Source organism: Stegodyphus dumicola, chromosome 2 (genome assembly GCF_044657685.1).
Source record: "Stegodyphus dumicola isolate Sdum_Otavi_A_Nest chromosome 2, ASM4465768v1".
In the NCBI taxonomy this organism is placed as follows: Eukaryota; Metazoa; Arthropoda; class Arachnida; order Araneae; family Eresidae; genus Stegodyphus; species Stegodyphus dumicola.
This window is the reverse complement of record NC_140769.1, coordinates 188365547-188383897: the sequence shown is the minus strand read 5'-3', so window position 1 is coordinate 188383897 and position 18351 is coordinate 188365547. Positions and strand designations below refer to the sequence as shown.

General features: G+C 36.8%; 1 protein-coding gene and 1 non-coding gene across 3 annotated transcripts in view; one reads left to right on the top strand and one right to left on the bottom strand.

Annotated features, from left to right (window-relative positions):
* Window positions 1-18351, bottom strand: part of LOC118184299 (uncharacterized) — a 414080-nt gene that overhangs the window by 311644 nt on the left and 84085 nt on the right. The window lies entirely within an intron of this gene.
* Window positions 5600-5673, top strand: TRNAS-GCU (transfer RNA serine (anticodon GCU)). The gene has a single exon. It is a non-coding gene; the product is annotated as a tRNA-Ser (tRNA).

Sequence of the window (18351 nt, the reverse complement as noted above, 5' to 3'; positions counted from 1 at the left end):
AGTAGTTAAAAGATAACTATTGTGAGATATTGTGATACTGCATGATAATTTGAGAAAATTTAAGCATTTCTGTTGTGATAATAATAAATTTTTGTTCATTTTTCATCGGACTTGTGCATTCATTTCATAACGAACCCGTACGCACGCAACAATATATACAGGATTTCTCAGTGCCACGTTTTAGAACTTCTAGCAGAGGTAGGGTGTACCCCGTGATTAGGAATCATATAGCAATTTAGGGTCGGAAATGCTTTCTTGACCCACTGATTTACACAGAAACATCAGAAGTTAAATGATGCCAGGTAAATCAACATTCGTTTTAATAATAAATGATCACCAGCTACATGATCACGAGTAACGTCAAAGAACGTGCTCAAAGTTTTGTCTACCAAGTTCAACGCATTCCTCACCTACACTGGTGTGCAAAAATTAAGGACGAGACGGTTTTTTCAATATAACTTTGTACAAAATCTTTCCAAATCAACACATTTAATACCGTAAGATCCCCAATACGTAAGGACATGAGTAATGTAAGCAACACTTACTAAAAGGGAAGTCAGGGGGATAAAAAGAAGCTTTATTGAAAAAGTAGCATGGAGCGCAATGCGACTGAAGGCCGAAACATCCCTGTGATGGGTGTCCAGCAAGAAACATCCGGTCTTTAATAGGGGATATGATCTCCCCTGACTGCTAGGCAGGTTTCACAGCGTCTGCCCATGCTGAGAATGAGGGTGTCAATGAGTTGTTGAGGCATTGCTGCCCATTCGTCTTGCAGCGCCAATCGAAGCTCCGGAATCGTTACTGGTGGTAAGGTACGAGCTGCCAAGCGTCTGCCTAGAAAATCCCATACATGCTCGATGGGAATGAGATCCGGAGATCGTGCCGGCCAATCCATACGTTCAATATCCTCACTCTCTAAGAGCTGTTCGGCAGCTACTGTGCGATGACATGGTGCATTGTCGTCCATGAAAAGGATTGTGCCATTGTCGTCTATTTAGAGGTGCTATGGGTCTATGCGGACCCATAGCGCCTCTAAAAAGACGCACATATGGAAGAAGAATCTCGTTACAATAACGGGTCCCGTTGACTGAACCTGCGTCGAAGATGTGAAGGTCTGTACGACTACCAAGCATGATGCCTGCCCAAACGAAAACACCGCCACCTCCATACCTGTGCCTTTCAATGATGTTCGAGGGATGATTGCGGCTTCTCCGCTCTCTCCAGATGAGTATGCGATGAGAATCGCTACTCAGACTGAATCTGCTCTCATCTGTAAAGAGTACTCGTCCCCATTCATTGTCTCTCCAATTCCGGTGTTTCCGGCACCACAGAGAACGCCTTCTCCGATGGGCAGGCGTTAGAGGTACACACCGTACAGAGCGTCGTGCAAATAGACCACCACCGTGCAGTCTTCTGGCCACGGTAAAACGCGATATCGTTCGTCCAGTCGCCTGTGTCTTGTGTCTAGCGATTTCTCCCGCTGTCTGCCGCCTGTTTCTTCTGGCCTGTAAGGCAATATACCGGTCATCTGCGGGTGTGGTTCCTCGTGGACGACCACTACTAAACCCCCGGATAGCTGTTCCTGTAGTTTGAAAATGTCTCCAAAGTCGTGAAACGATGCTGTGAGCAATTCCGAACTCTGCACCCACACTTGTCACACTGCGGCCTTCCTCCAACATCCCAATGATTCGACTTCGGGTAAAAGCATCCAGATGTCGTCTAACAGATTGATTATTCGCCATTTCTCGCTGAGGCAGCAACTCGGTGTGATTTTAACTGCTATACGGCGTGCAATCTCTTTGCCAGAAATACTGATCTTACACCGATAGCATGCTTTATACTACTCATATACTTCCCCATTACGTTTATAACGTTGCGCGCCTCCAACTTGCACGCAACCAAGAGGTGACTGTGAAAACTTGTATAAAAGATAGAGACTTGTGAAGGGTTTAAGTCCCTTTTTATTCAACGTAATAAATTACAATTGCGTGCTCTTGACGCTCACAGACTGTGCCAACTTGGCAGTCAAATAAAAATAATAACCTGAAAAGAAAGTAAAGACAAGATTCTAACTACGAGGCTCTCTAAAATAACTAACTCACCGCGTTTTACAATACCGCTGCTAATTCAGCAGACTTGAAGCTCACTGGAACGATTACCACTACTTCCCGCCAAGCACATAGGCCGCAACGCGGGGTTCTTCAATTCTCGCTAACTACCTCCGCGCTCGTGCAGTAAGAATATCACACCGAACTCGTTTCCTTCTATTTAAATCAGAATACTTCCGCTGATAATTTGAATCCTTGCGCGTTCTACTAAAATTTACATATTCTGGCATTGGCAGTTCCAGGGGAAAGTAAGGCTTGACAGGAAAGATAGTTTAAACTTAAAATAAATGTTAGTTAAAATAAATATAAACCCTACACGTTTACCTGCATATCTGCGCATGTGCTACCGTACATCACCTTACTTAATCTCCTGATTGGTCTTTCTGTCCGCTCTGCCTCTTCGTTCAGCTGATATGCTAATTTTTCGACTTCGTCCTTAATTTTTGCACACCAGTGTATACGGCGCATGGAAGTCTAAATATTCTGGAATATTCCCGGCATATTTCAAATTTCCTCGGCAGCTACTGCGGTTCGGCGTTGTCACTGGGGTGCCATAAACCGGTGTCTCCATATGCCTCTAGAAAAAGAAATTAAGACATAATATGTTCGGTGATCGCGCAGCCCAACGCATCGGACCACTGTATACGATCCACTGTTGTCCAACTCTGACGTCTAGATGGGAGCGAACATTATTGCTGAAATGGGCAGGGACCCGTCGTGTTAGAACCGCACTGTCTGGCGCATCAATTCAGAAATCTGTTGGTCATGAAAAATTGTGGCAACACTTGCTGCAGAAAGTTCAAGTAGTTACAATCGCTCGGATGAAAAGGCAAGTAATATCCCATTAGGTCAGTAATATCCCCACAATGCCGGTCCAAATATCAATTCTAATCTGCACGACGCAGTGTTGTAAGAGGGTTCTCTTCCGCCCAGAAACGGGCATTAATGTGCGCTGAATATTCCTTCGCCTGTGAATGATGCCTCATCGGTGAATAATATATTAGCAGGGAAATGGCGATCTGTATAACGCTTTAATTTCATAGAAAATCATTCCGCGTGAACTTTTACGCAATGCAAACTACCGCGTCAGAAAAGAATTTCAGACCCTGCACTGCTAAATTATTCCGAGTCGATGGGGTGCACTCTACCCTTCCTATATATATGTTATATATACATATGTATATGATTGGTGCAGCCGATTGCAACGAAAACGAGAGGTGCACAACTACATGTTATAGCAGTCTCATATATAAAATTTCAGAGTTACACGGCTACTCGTACTTAAGTTGTGCGTGATACATACATACATCCGCACATATAAACGTCAAGTAAAAAAAAATCTCTTCTGAATCCACTTTAAATCCCTTTAATAGCCATTTTTGGGAAAACCAGTCCTTTATCCTGTCCGTACGTACAGATATCAAGCAAAAACATCGTTCAAATAACTTTGAGAACTGTTGAAATGAATATCGTCGTTGAAATATGATACCCGAAATTTTTCGCAATTGCAATACTTCCTTTATTTCGTGTATACTTATTTCGTATAAGGAAGTAAAATCTGAGCTTACCGATATATATACATAAATTAATATACGTTTTGGTGTGGACGATTGCAACTCTAATTTAAGATGCACGCCTACATATTATAAGCAGTCCCATGTACAAATTTCAATGTTCTGATGCTACTCGTTTTTCAGTTATGCGAGATAGTACATACACACGTACGTATATACGTACAGATGTCACGAAAGAAATCTTTTGTGAATCCATTTTAAATCCATTTGACAATCCGTTTTGGGAAAAAGAGTCGATTGTTCTCTCCGTACGTACAGATGTCACGAGAAAACATAGTTCAGAGGGATTAGAGAGCTATCAAAATGGATTGAAATATTTTTTAGTTGAAACGTAATACCCAAAATCTTTCGCAATTGCAATACTTCCTTTACTTAGTACAAGGAAGTAAAAGCAATCCCAATATTTTAAGTGTTTTATAATTAGCTAAAGAACTGCTATTATTCACATACTATTAAAAGTTATTTTTATTTTTATTAATAAAAGAATGCTATTAAATCCAGATTTTTCATACATTTCCTAGAAGTATGTCTGCATGTGAAATAAGAGTTAACATTTATTTATAAAAATAAAATTAAAATGTATTTACAACATTTTTATGTTTACGTATCAGCAAGATAATGCATTTTAATAAAATTTCAAATTACTATTTCAAAAGTACAAATAAAAAATATTTCAAATTTTACGCATTGTGTAACTTTATATTGATAAATAAATAACAAAATTTTGACATTTTCAGTTCAAACATATTTTAGGATAATTAACGTCATGTGATGTATTAATTCTCAGCAGTTAAATTTTAATATATATCGCAAAATAAAGCTTAAATTTTGTGGCATTTTCTTTTTTTAATCTCAAAACGAAAAAAGAATTTAAATATATTTTAATTGATCAGATTTAACTTTTAAAAATTCAAAATATTCTTATGATTTTTGTTAATTACTCTTTCCTATCATTACTTCAAATGCACAAAAGAATTTTTAATTTAAAGAGATTTTGTTTGAATTAACTGAATTTTCAACGCACCTGAAAACTTGAAATTTTAATTTTATATATGAGCCCTAGTTCATCTTCCTATACCGCATGTTTTAATGCAAGAAATTGAGCTCAGAAAGGAAAACAAATTTAATTAATATTGAAGTTTTAATGCTCAGTAAATTGGAGATATCGAACAGATCAGGAGTGTAGTCTTTCCCTCTTTGTGCTATAATTAGATCCCGGGACATTTTAATAACTTCCGTCACTGTTTTCGTTTCTTTTTTGACCTGCTATTGTGTTCTTTTTTGCCCGTTAACTTTTTCTTCTGTTGTTGACGGTTAGAGTTATGAATGGCAATACCTGAAAATGGAAAATCTTTTCCGAACTTTTCATCCTTGGGGAGGCTAGTATCTGTGTATGTGTCTTACTTTGTTTAAAGAAAGATGATCTATTTGAAAATCGATGTTCTGTTTCAATGTGTAATTTTCTTTTGTTTTAATCTAACGAAAAGAAACAGAGAAGAATAGATCAGACGATTTCTTTATGTACTTTTGTATTAAAGTAAGGTTATTGTTACGTAGAGATATTTAGTAAAGGTATTTTACTTAAGGTATATTTATATGTTACTGGTGTCGAGTTAATTATAACTTCTAGTGACTGGTCATTAAATTAACTGATTTTAATATACGTAAGTTTAATATTTGTATATCAATATTTTAATTTTAAATTTGTTTTATACTGTGTATTCTTTTATAGCCCTTTAATAATAGCACCTTAAACAAAACAGCTTTTCATTAACTTAATTCAGTGAAGAATAGAATAACTATGTTTATATTTTATGAAATTCTTTATTACATAACTGTTTGAGAATACAAAACTATACAAATATTAGTACGCTAATTGTAACATGTTATAAGGTATGTCTCCCAATTTCCTAGCTTGCCTTCGTGGTGTAGTGGTTCTGCACGCTGGGCCGCTATTCCAGAGGTCCGGGGTTCGATTCCCGGCGAAGGCGTTTGCTATTTTCCATCTTTCTTGCTTGCAAAAATTAACCAAATGTCTCTACAATGTTAGAAATAATTTAACTTCTTAACTTTTAAATAATTAACTAACTTAAATAAATTAATTAACAATAACCTATTAAGCACGTCATAAAAATTCAATAATACAAGTGTACTGAGATACCAAAGAAGAATTACTAATAATAAATGACAATTTTTTAAAGCACAAAACAAGGTTCAACGACAAAACTTAATACTCTAAGTTTAAAATATCAATAATATTAACAATTCGATATGTTTTAAACATCACATTTGCACATTAGGACGCAATTATGCTTACTATCTTCTATTGTATTTACTATTACAGATCTTCTTCTTAACCATTTTTATTTATTGTAGATATTATAAAATTTTTTTTTAATATTTTTAGCCCTTCCCTCAACGTTTCCATGGAAACCTGTAAATCTATCTCTGCGCCAAAAGCTTCATGATGAAAGAGTGGTTTTGGTTTATTTGATTTTAGCAAAGCATTCGATGGCTATTTGCCTAAGAGAAAGATGCCTTCGTGGTGGAAGTTTCTATGGGAAACTGGTTCATATACATTTTACACATGAGGAAAACTACGAAAACGCCCATGCAGCCAGCCCGTTCTCCGGGTTTCGAAACCTGGACCGAACTACTAGTGTTCAGTGATTTAACCACTCGTCCGCTGTTAGACAATAAAGGGTTGACGTTACAAGTTCCTACTGGTTAACCTTACTACATTATGTTGATTAACTCTACAATCAGAAGCTTTGCTATTCCTTTCAATTAATACTTCTTATGAAACATTTGGCTGGAGTGTCAGCAAAGATCATTCTCCCATGATTACCCTGTTATTATATACTGAGCTACCAAAATTATTAACTTTTGTGACTAATTTTTGCTAACAATGAAATGTGGGTCATTTGACAGGATTATTTATTTGATTTGTTGCTTTTGCATGACTCAGTTGAACCCATCTTTCTTTCTTCTGTTTATATCAGATTGTGTCCCAGCCAAATACGATGACGGGGGTAATTCACTAACCCTCCTAATGTCTGACTTAGTCAGATTACATTCAAAAGATCCAAACTCGGAATCTCGTATTCTGAGTAATCAAGTAATATTTTTTTAGAAAATTGCTGGAGCCCTCAACATTCTTTGCTGAATTACTGACATCTAAATTTGCGTACTAATTCCGTACCAAAACTATTTTCTGGTAATATTAATGCTTCTAGCTGCAAAGTTTGATTAAGTGCGCTCTTTGACAGCTCTCGTTTATTGAAACTTATTTGCTGATTACCTTTGTGTTTTGACGCCTCCGATTTCTTAATCTTCATTGATGGTTACAGCTCCTAATTTTCAATGAATATCAGAGTTTTTAATTTTCATGCTCGATTCATGTAGGATGTTTGCCGATGAACTTGTTTGCATTTTTAAAGATTTAACAATGGTAGTATTGTATTCAAATATTGTAGTTATTTTCATTTGCAGCTTATTGGTTAATTTAATTAAAATTTTGTTCAATTAGAAATCAAAGTATATTTAAATGCCATTTTTCTTCTCTACTCAAAATTTCGAAACTGTTAACTGTTTTACAGAATTTGTAAGAGGCGTATTCGGAAACTAAGTACCGTTTTGAAAAAAAAAAAAAAAAAAAAAAAAAGTAAAACAATATTTTCGAATCCAATTTTATTTTTACATGAAACGACATGTCTTAAACTATTTTTCAACATAGTTTCCGCCAATGATCAAACACTTGTCATAGCGGGTGACCAGTTTTTGTATACCATCGTCAAAGAAACTTCCCGCCAGTTTCTATAACCACGGCTCCACAGCATTTTTCGTGTCATCGTCAGATCCAAAGCACTTGCCACCAAGCCCGCGCTTCATGTGCAGGAACAAGTGATAGTCGGACGGCACCAAGTCCGGCCTGTACGGCGGGTGATCGAACTGCTCCCAATGAAACTGCTGAATTAACGAATGAGTGACACCAGCAGTATGGGGCCGAGCATTGTCACGGAGCAACACAATTCCTTTACTCAGCATTCCTCTTCGTTTATTTTGAATGGCACGCCTTAGTTTTGTTAAAGTCTCACAATATCGTGCCGCATTAATGGTTTCACCTCTGGGAAGAAATTCAGTAAGCAAAACGCCTTTCCTATCCCACAAGACAGTGCACATGATTTTTTGTGATGACATTGTCACTTTGAACTTTTGTTTTTTCGGAGAATGAGTGTGTCTCCACTCCATCGATTGTTGTTTCGATTCTGATGTGAAATGACACACCCAAGTTTTATCACCTGTCACAATTTGGTTTAAAACGTTTTGTCCCTCATCACTGTACCGCGTGAGAAATGTCAGGCCACTACCAAGTCGCTTTGTTTTGTGAACATCAGTAAGCATTTTTGGAACCCATCGGGAACATTTTTTTTTGATACGTGAAATTTGTGGAAATGCCTCTGAAAGAGTTGTCAATGTGAAGCGTCTGTTCTCATGAATTGCTTCATCAACTTTCCTTACCATATCATCGGTGACAACAGAAGGCCGACCACTCCGAGCCTCGGCGTGGACATTTGTTCGACCTTCATTAAACATTCTTACCCACTTTCTCACCATTCCATCACTTATCGCGTATTCACCGTAAACTTCTGTCACTTGACGATAAATTTCGGCCGGTTTAACATTCCTCGCGTTCAAAAATTTAATCACGGCACGAATCTCACAGTCAGGGGGAGAACTAATTGTCTTAAACATTTTGAATGCGCACAGCAAACTGAAAACACAACATAGAGCAACCAAAATGGCGACAATTGAAAGTCAGTGAACAAGGAAGACTAGTGCGCATGCGCGGGACACCTACCACAGCGCTGCGACGGCGCTAGAATGAAACGGTACTTCGTTTCCGAATACGCTACGTATTTTATAGTCATATTTCTTACCTCTCAATAACGGACTTGGGTATCCTAATTTCAATTATGCCAAGGTATTTCAAATTTTTATTTGCAAAAATATAAATTGCAATTATGAAACATAATTCTCTCGAAATGCAAGCTTATAGTGCTTAGTATATTGCAATGTTGAATTAAACATGAAAGCAAATTAGGTCTTTTATTTCAACTGCATTAACCCATGTTAAGTTAGATTAGACTATAGTGATGTCTCACATAATGAATGCAATTCGTTCCGGGATGGAGGCCTATTGAGAAAAAAAAAAAAAAAAAAAAAAAAAAAAAAAAAAGAAAGAAAAAAAAAAGAGTCAGTTTGAAAACCTAGGCGAAATGTTATTTCCCATGATTTATTATGGAAATAATTTTACTCTTTTCTGTAAACTGGTTCAAAATAGAGAAACATCATCAGGGAATTTGAAACAAAAATTCAAACCAATATTGCAAACGTAACAAATTTTCTTATTATTAAGTTAATAAAATATATTTATATAAAACATGTATGCGCATTATCTCAGATACTCTTCGCTTATTTTGATAGTTCCCATCTTCATTTAGTCATGGAAGACGTAGCTTTGCTGACCTCCTGAAGCATTTCATTTAGCGTTATATAAGATACAGCCTTCAAAAAATTGCCTGAAGGATTAACAAAGACTTTTCCTTCAGGGTACGATGTAGTGTACGCCATTTTCAACACAGTCATGTTGTTGTGCAACAAGAATGTGTTGTGTCTTTTACTCAAAAGCCTAGAATAACATTCTTGTCCACAACTGCATCGAATACAATCCACCCTCTCTGCAGAATTTTTACTCCCTGAAGCATTTTCCCTTCCCAAGCCTTAGAAAACTATTCGAATGAATGACTTCAAAAGATAAGAACATCGCACATGTATTTCTTACGTTACTTCATAACGAAAAGGGAGCGTCTTGTACCGTGTCCTAAAAAATTCAGTTTAAAATTATAAGTGCACATTATATGCCGGAGTATGTGGTACTTAAGCCTAAACAGAGATTACGATCTGCCATAGACTTTTAAGTTGGGAGGGGGCAATAGCCAGTCAAAAATTTTTGGAATAATATCCTTTGCGAAAAATAATACGTTAATTTAAAAAAGTCTTTAATATGCAAGTAGAAAAAATCAACATGAATAAAACATAGAGAAAAAAACTTCCCTGTAAGACTCCGATATTTTTCTCTTCCGTACGATAAGCGAGAAAAATGCCGATATGAAATTTGAACTTAACAAAATTTTACTTCGGATTTGTTAATTTAGACGTAAAATATTAAATATGAACTGTATAAAAGGAGCATCAAGCTAAGATTAAATTTCTTTTAATTTTAATTTGTGTATGTATTACTTCAACAGTAAATCCTATCGCAAAAGTATTAGTTGCTGAATTTTATGTCATCCGTAACTAAAACCAACTTATCCTATCGAAGGTTTTCTTTTTATAAGCAGTCCACTAGATTGTAAAAACGGTTCTTGTTGTCCTTTCCTCTATCATTACGTTCTGCCTCTGCTAACATTACGGACTTTCCTAGGGGTACAGAGCTTCCGGATGGCAAAGTTGTGGGGAACTGCGTGGGACGCAAGATGGGGTGAGAGGAGGATGGCAGACGCTTCGATCGTCGGATCGATCAACCGCGGCCCGGAAACGTTCCCAAGTTTCGAAAAGGGCATAAAGTTATTGTTAATGGCCTCACGGAAACATCTGATGCATATCTGTAAAATATATATGAAAATAAAAAATACAGCACAGAAAACCGTCCATTAATCGCGGAGACTAGAAGTGAAATATCCTTTCCTGTTTCATTACTATCATATTTTTTCTGATCTATAATATGAGTTTTACAACAATGCGAATAAATTTAAGAGGTTTATTTTATTTTAAGGCAATTGCGTTCCCAATAGCGCAGCTAAGTAGAATTAGCACTGATACTCTTTTGATCATCATGCATCTAACTGTATCCTGCAATGGAATTTTCTACTTTTTCATGAGCATGAGAACTTAACGAGCTACACGACGAGGAAATAAGGCTGTCTAGTGTTAAAAGTACAAACATGATGAAACTGCAATCAGTCTCACGGCAGGATATTGTATTAGTTCTAGACGTCTTCTTTGAAGTACAAAATTTAAAATATGGAAATAAAATTTATGAAAATTTGTTCCACATTTTCATAAATTTCATTTCACCTCATTTCACTACTGGATTTGGCGTAGTATATATACAATATAACGTTTTATGTTATTCTCAGTATAAAATGCAACGCTTTATGTTGTTCCTTACAAGGTATTTTCTCCTTCCTTCCAGCATGACTTTGAGATGTAATGGTAGCACATTCGGTGCGTATTCGAGAGGTCCAGGTCCCGCCGAAATGTCCCGCCGAAGGCATTGCACATTTTTCAATTCTCCGCCTTCAGAGAAAGAAACTTAAGGACTCTGAAACTTTAATTCAGAATTTATCCCTCCTTAATAAAAAGATCAATTCTCAGAAATGTGAAAGGCCTACATGATGATAGATATTGATACGTTTGTTGGCGATAACTCAGCAATAATTGTCTACCGCCACTGCGCAACGACGTAGGCAACCGGACATATAGAAATTACACAATTTCCAAGGATTGCTTTATATCGTAGAACAGTCTTGAATGCCCTAATATCTATATAACAAAATCATATGCATTTAGAAATGTAATGGAAATGCTAATAATGGTATTTTCTCCTTCCTTCCAGCATGACTTTGAGGTGTACCGGTAGCACGTTTGGCGCGTATTCGAGAGGTCCAGGTTCGAGCCCCTCTGAATTCATTGCACATTTTTCGCGTCTCCTGCTTCAAAATAACCTAAAGACTCTACATTTACGCCCGAACTAAAAGGTGGTGAACAATAATTCTTCCCTAACTGGATTTGGCGGTTGAGTGTCCTCATCCCCAGCCGCCCTTTAAAAGGGAGGACCATATAATGTATTTTCTCCCTCCTTCCAGCATGCCTCCAGGGTAGCACATTCGACGGGTATTCGACAAGTTCAGGTTCACGTCCCGACGAGGACATTGCGTATTTTTCTTATACTCCTGCTCCCCCCCCCAAAAAAAAAACTAATGACTCTACACCTTTAAATCCAAGAACATTTCAATTAGTAAACCACTCCAATTGTTGTGCCAATCCACCAGATTACAGAAACTTTTATACTCCTTTTCTGCATTCTTATAGCTAATTCAAGCATTCACGATGCTTTAACTAACTACAAGAAGTTCCGTGCTCATAACGATGTACCAGTGGTGTAGCAGTTGAAGCTGCAGAAGAATGGTATTTTGCCCTTAATTTTATCCTTGGTGACCGAACGTGCTAGTTGCAGCTGTCTTCTGTCTGACACCAACGCGATCAATTATTATTTTGCAAGTTTCCATGAAGATATCCCTCCTGAGACAAGTATCTCTAGAATACTTTGCCTTAGCGAATCGCTGAGTACATTGTGTGTGTAGACAATCTTACGGTTTTTCAGTTCCGTTTAGCATGAAAGTTCTATTTTCCATTAAAAATGAAAGTTTCAAAGGCCTTGATCTTGTTGTACTTGTGTCCTTTTTTTTTTCTGCGGTGGGGAGCGGAAGTAGATTTTTCAGACATCATCCCATGTGGATTGCTTCTCCCTCTTCTTCAAGATAGTCCTGAACAACTTCAGAAACATTGTCGTTGAATAGATCCACCACTCTGTTTAGCTTGAAGACTTTTCCACTTCTTCGAATGTCATTGCTACTGCAGCAGGTGTGGTTCATTTGTATTCTTTTTCTGCTCATCAGAAGAAATATCTCTTTGAGTTTCTACGTCTTCTTGCTTCATAAAGGGTTGCAATTTCTGAGTGGTAACTGGTTGTACCCCGACAGGGATCTGTGCTTTTATTTTTTGCCAAAGCCAAAGCAGAAAAGGCTCATTATTATCTTTACAAATAGCCATGTCACTGAGACTAGTGCTGTGCTTCTTGAAGCCAGTGTTGGCTTATGTGCTTTTGGTCTTATGGTGCTGCTGTCCTCATTGCTTTTACTCTTCCATTTTAGAATGCTAAGTTCTCTGGATTTCCTTTAGAGAGACAAAGAACAGTAATATACTATTAAAACATACAATACTGGATTAGGTTGGAAAAGGGAGGTAAATATTTTACAAAGCTAATCCGCTTGCTCGCTGTCTAGATATATATTCACAGACGCATTTTCTACAATTAAGTCTATACAAAGTAGAGTTCTAAAACTGTTATGTGCTCAGCCACCTTGAAAGATTGTAAAAACAAAGGACGAGTATTTAAATATTCTAATTTTTGTTTACTGTATCTGATGCAATTTCTAATGTTTTTATTTTTGATAATAAAGACTAAAATAATGGTAATGTTTACCGTAATAATTATTAGAATTGAAAACTGCTGGAGCAATCGTTGAAAGTTTTTTTTCCCATTCCAAGATTCAGTCAATTTAATGTGGTAAAGAAAACATTTGCTGCCTACATTTACAGAGGTAAAATAAATAAGGCTTCATAAATATTTACAGCAAAATAAGAAGTAATTTTATTTCACTACAGATATATTAGAAATATACAAAACTAGTCAAAGAATAATAATTTATTATTTCTAATACACTTAAACGTTTTCAGTTTTATAGAATATTCAAGTTTACATTAATATTTTATGTACAGTCCTCATTTTTAAAACGGAACTCGGAATCATTTACAGCCGTCGTTGTTGTTGTGACGGAACGGTCACTATACTGAATGAGCCTGGTAACCTAAGTGGACAGTATACCAAATTTACTTCCGACTTATTGCATTAATAACCTATGACGATTCCGTAACATGGTACGGAGTTGGTAAGCGAGGTATTTTCATTCTAGCGCAGAGTTTCTTATGTAATGCTTCATGGTGTGAGATAGCGCTGTACGTAATCTAATACAGGCTAATAAAAAGTCTCGCATGATTAATAAATAATTTCGTTTAAATACCGGGTGGCCATAATTAAACTGACAGTGCTCACAGTGTTCTGTAGCGCGATCTATTTGTGAGAATGACGCAACATTTTGTAGGAAGATTAAACAAGACGGGGGACGAAGGATTCCGCGAAAAAACAAATTAGTTCCAAAAGTCACCGCTAGGGGAATATTTGGCGTTGTGTAATAGAAAATAGAGTGTTAACAAATGCAAATCAATACAGAAATTACCTTTTATTTTGCATTCAAATGAGGTTCAATGTGGCTGCCGTTGTTGTGGACCACATATTGCATTCTGTGCACAGTATGAACAACAGCAGAAAGAAACATGTCTGCAGGAATCTCCCGTACAGTCCGTGATATGTTATCCTTCAACGTAGCCAGGTCCTGAACCACTCCTTCATAGACCTTGGACTTAAGAAACCCCATAGCCAGAAGTCGCATGTGCTAAGATCAGGCGACCGAGGTGGTCATGCAGTTGGAAAGTAGCGGCTAATGACTCTTTCTGCTGTGAATTTCTGTTATAGCATCTGTTGCACCCGTGCAGCAACGTGTGGAGGGGTTCCGACTTGCATTAAAATGATTTCCCCTAGTGAAAAAATAATGTTGAAATGCCGGAAGGACAAAGCTGTTCAACATGTGGCATATTTCTCTTTGGTAACAGAACAGATTTCCAGTCCTGTCGGGGTAATGTTGTCATAGAAGAATGGACCTGCGATAAATTCCGCTCTGAACCCACACCAAACAGTTACCTTTGGTGAATGTAAGGGAATTGCTGTGACTGCATGTGGTGATTTGTGATCCCAAATTCGGCAGTTCTGGGTATTCACAGTTCCATTCAGGTAAAAATGGGCCTCGTCTCCCCATAAGATTTTCCACGGCCAAGCATCATCCACCTCCATTCTGGCAAGGAAGGTGAGAGCAAAAGTCAATCGCTTATCATGGTCGGGGTACAATAACTCCTGTACGCGGCTGATCTTGTACGGATAGAAGTTGATAATCTTTCGTAAGATTTTCCATACCGTACTGTAAGGCATATCCATATTCCGAGCTACTCCACGAGCAAATCATTTTAATGCAAGACGGAACCCCTCCACACGTTGCTGCACGGGTGCAACAGATGCTATGACAGAAATTCACAGCAGAAAGAGTCATTAGCCGCTACTTTCCAACTGCATGACCACCTCGGTCGCCTGATCTTAGCACATGCGACTTCTGGCTATGGGGTTTCTTAAGTCCAAGGTCTATGAAGGAGTGGTTCAGGACCTGGCTACGTTGAAGGATAACATATCACGGACTGTACGGGAGATTCCTGCAGACATGTTTCTTTCTGCTGTTGTTCATACTGTGCACAGAATGCAATATGTGGTCCACAACAACGGCAGCCACATTGAACCTCATTTGAATGCAAAATAAAAGGTAATTTCTGTATTGATTTGCATTTGTTAACACTCTATTTTCTATTACACAACGCCAAATATTCCCCTAGCGGTGACTTTTGGAACTAATTTGTTTTTTCGCGGAATCCTTCGTCCCCCGTCTTGTTTAATCTTCCTACAAAATGTTGCGTCATTCTCACAAATAGATCGCGCTACAGAACACTGTGAGCACTGTCAGTTTAATTATGGCCACCCGGTATTTAAACGAAATTATTTATTAATCATGCGAGACTTTTTATTAGCCTGTATTAGATTACGTACAGCGATATCTCACACCATGAAGCATTACATAAGAAACTCTGCGCTAGAATGAAAATACCTCGCTTACCAACTCCGTAGAGCTGGCAGCAATATTGTCTGGTTCTCTGTCGACAATCGCCGTGGCAACTGCTTCGATTGTATCCTGTGGTACAGGTTTTCGTCCTCTGCCTGACTGAACTTTCAGAGAACCTGTTTTCTCAAACGTCGCAACCGTTGCTTTTAGCCCATTAATTGACACAGGACCGTTACCTTTACGCATTTTTTTGTGCGTTCAAAAAGGACGAAGAGGGGCTGACGCGTTGCACTGGTTGAGGTAAAAGAATTTGACCAGGAACGCACGCTCAACTAAAAAAGGAGACATTGCACATAAACTTTCAATCCGATTGATTCGAAACGTAACACATTGCCTTTTAAAACCCAAGCAGGTGGCACTGTGCGAATGGATGTAACGTGAAATTTGAATAAAGAATTTCTTCTGCTCAGCGTACGTGATATTGCAGTTCACGAGACCTTATCGGTGTTTATGTAGATTTTGCGCTTTTTTAAAAGTGTTGCCATATTGCACTTGAACTACATCAGAAAATATGCATAATAAAAGGTAATTTTATTCCGTATTAATTTGCATTTGTTAACACTCTATTTTCTATTACATAGCGCCAAATATTCCCCTAGCGGTGACTTTTGGAACTAATTTGTTTTTTCGCGGAATCCTTAGTCCCCCGTCTTGTTTAATCTTCCTACAAAATGTGGCGTCATTCTCGCAAATAGATCGCGCTACAGAACACTGTCAGTTTAATTATGGCCACCCGGTAGCATAATGCCATACATTCATTACAGCCATCTTCCCATCGCAACCACCGCTGTATAGAGTCTCCATATAATGAGAGTATATTAAAATTACTTCCTTTAGGACTGCCTTTCGTTAGCATGTCCTTTTCCTAAAGGATGTGAGACGTTTTAAAGAACGAGGACTGCGTAATACTAATGCAAACTTTAATATTTAATAAAAGTAAAAACAATTAAATGTAATAAAGGTCTTTTCAGATATAATAAAATATTATTTTTCGACTTGTTTTGTATAATTTGATACATCCGTAAGGAAGTAAAATTACTCTCTTTTTATTTTTCTATAAATATTTATGAAATATCAATCATTTACCTCCATAAATGTAGGCAGCAAATGTTTGCTTTACAAAATTAAGTTGACTGGAACTTGTAACAGGAAAAAACATTCAGCGATTGTTCACTTTCCAAATCTAATAATTATTACAAAAAACATTACTATTACTTTACTCTTTATTACAAACATAATAAGGAAAGCATCAGAAATTGTATTAGATACACTAAACAAAATTTAGAATATTTAAATACCATGTCTATGTTTTCCCAATATTTCAGTGTGACTGAGCACATAGCAATTTTAGAACTCTGCTGTGTAAAGTGTAAACAATATTGATTACCTACGAATTTTTCCTTGAAAGAATTTTCATCTTTTAATGCAGTTACGTTTTCAACCTGATAAGATTACATAACACCTGTCGTTAGAGTTAGGCAAGTATGCTTTATAGATGATGCTATCTATCCTATTGAAGCTTTGGAAGTAATTGGCAAGCTATTTGCCAAGAAAAGGCAAATTTGCTCAAAAGATTGGATTTTGAAAATTCACATAGGCTCAAAATCCTTTCTCAATTAACCTTGAAATATTGCGCTAGGATGTACAGATAAAAATGAGCTGAATAAAATATTTTTCTTGCTTACTGTTTTTCTAATTTAGGGTTATCTAAAACAATATTTGGGGGAAATTTATTTTTAGAGTGGTGTAAAAAATTAAAACTTAAGTTTGTAAATGGTATTTAATGCAAACTATCTGTTAAAACTTTTACAAAAGTAAAATGTTAAATCTGTATGTTAATGTGGAATTATCGAATGAGGAAGCGTGACCTTTGTCCCTCTAGGCATAAGATATGCAAATAAGGAGAATATGAACGAATAAAGTATAATTTCATATTTCCTTTTCTATGCATGTTTTAGTTGCACATATATGATGACTTAGTAAGCCAAGTATGCCAAGTATTTTCGAAAACATCTAGACAAATCAGTAGCCACTAATCGTTTTTAGGCTGGAAATTAAGCAACACCAGAGTCTTAAACTTTTTAGAGAGATATCTGATTAATATTAAAGCGATTTTTCAGTACGTAAATGTTAACTGTTGGAACTCGAATATCAGTATCTATATCTATTGAAAAGACAGAATTTCCAGGCCACTGCACAACCTCTCATTTTTGGTCTTATACATCCCATATATGATCTGCTTTACGTTCTATGCACTACAGAAAACTGCTAATTATTTTAAACACGTCAACGAGTTATCGCTCTGACATGTTTCTAAGCATCTAGCAGAATGTTAATCTCAGACTTTTAAATTACTATCACTTGTAGTTTTACGATAAGTAGAAAAAAGAAAAGAAAACATGTAGGATTTCATTTCATTCAAAACGTTTTATGAGGGGTCGATACCATTCGACATTAACGTTTCGCTATCAGTTGAAGAACCTTTCAAATACACACATAACGAATTTCAAATTTCTTAAAGGGAGACATGTAGATCTGATTCTTAGTTGATCAGTTGCAGAAGACGTTTATTACCAAAGTTAACAGGACAAAAGAATTTAATGTGGCTTCAGACCAATACTACTTTCTTTCCAAATAACTGGAATGGCGTTAGCAGTCACCAACAACAAAGTCGAGTTTCACGCAGCAAGGTAAAAATTAAAATAAATTTTCGGTACCTTTTTAAACTTCTCTGAGCATGTTTTATTTTTGTAAGACCTTTTGATCTGAGACATACGTAAGGTGAATCTAAAGCATGGTGCTTAACTTAACTGTTAGCTAAACTTAAAATTATCATCTTAATCTCATGCAATAGCACAAAATTATACACTTGTGTGCAAAATGAAGAGAATTTGCAAATTATATCTATTTTTAGGAAAACTGTCTGAACTAACTGTACTAATTTTTTCGCCAAAGAATTATGCAAATATCCAAGGTTAAATA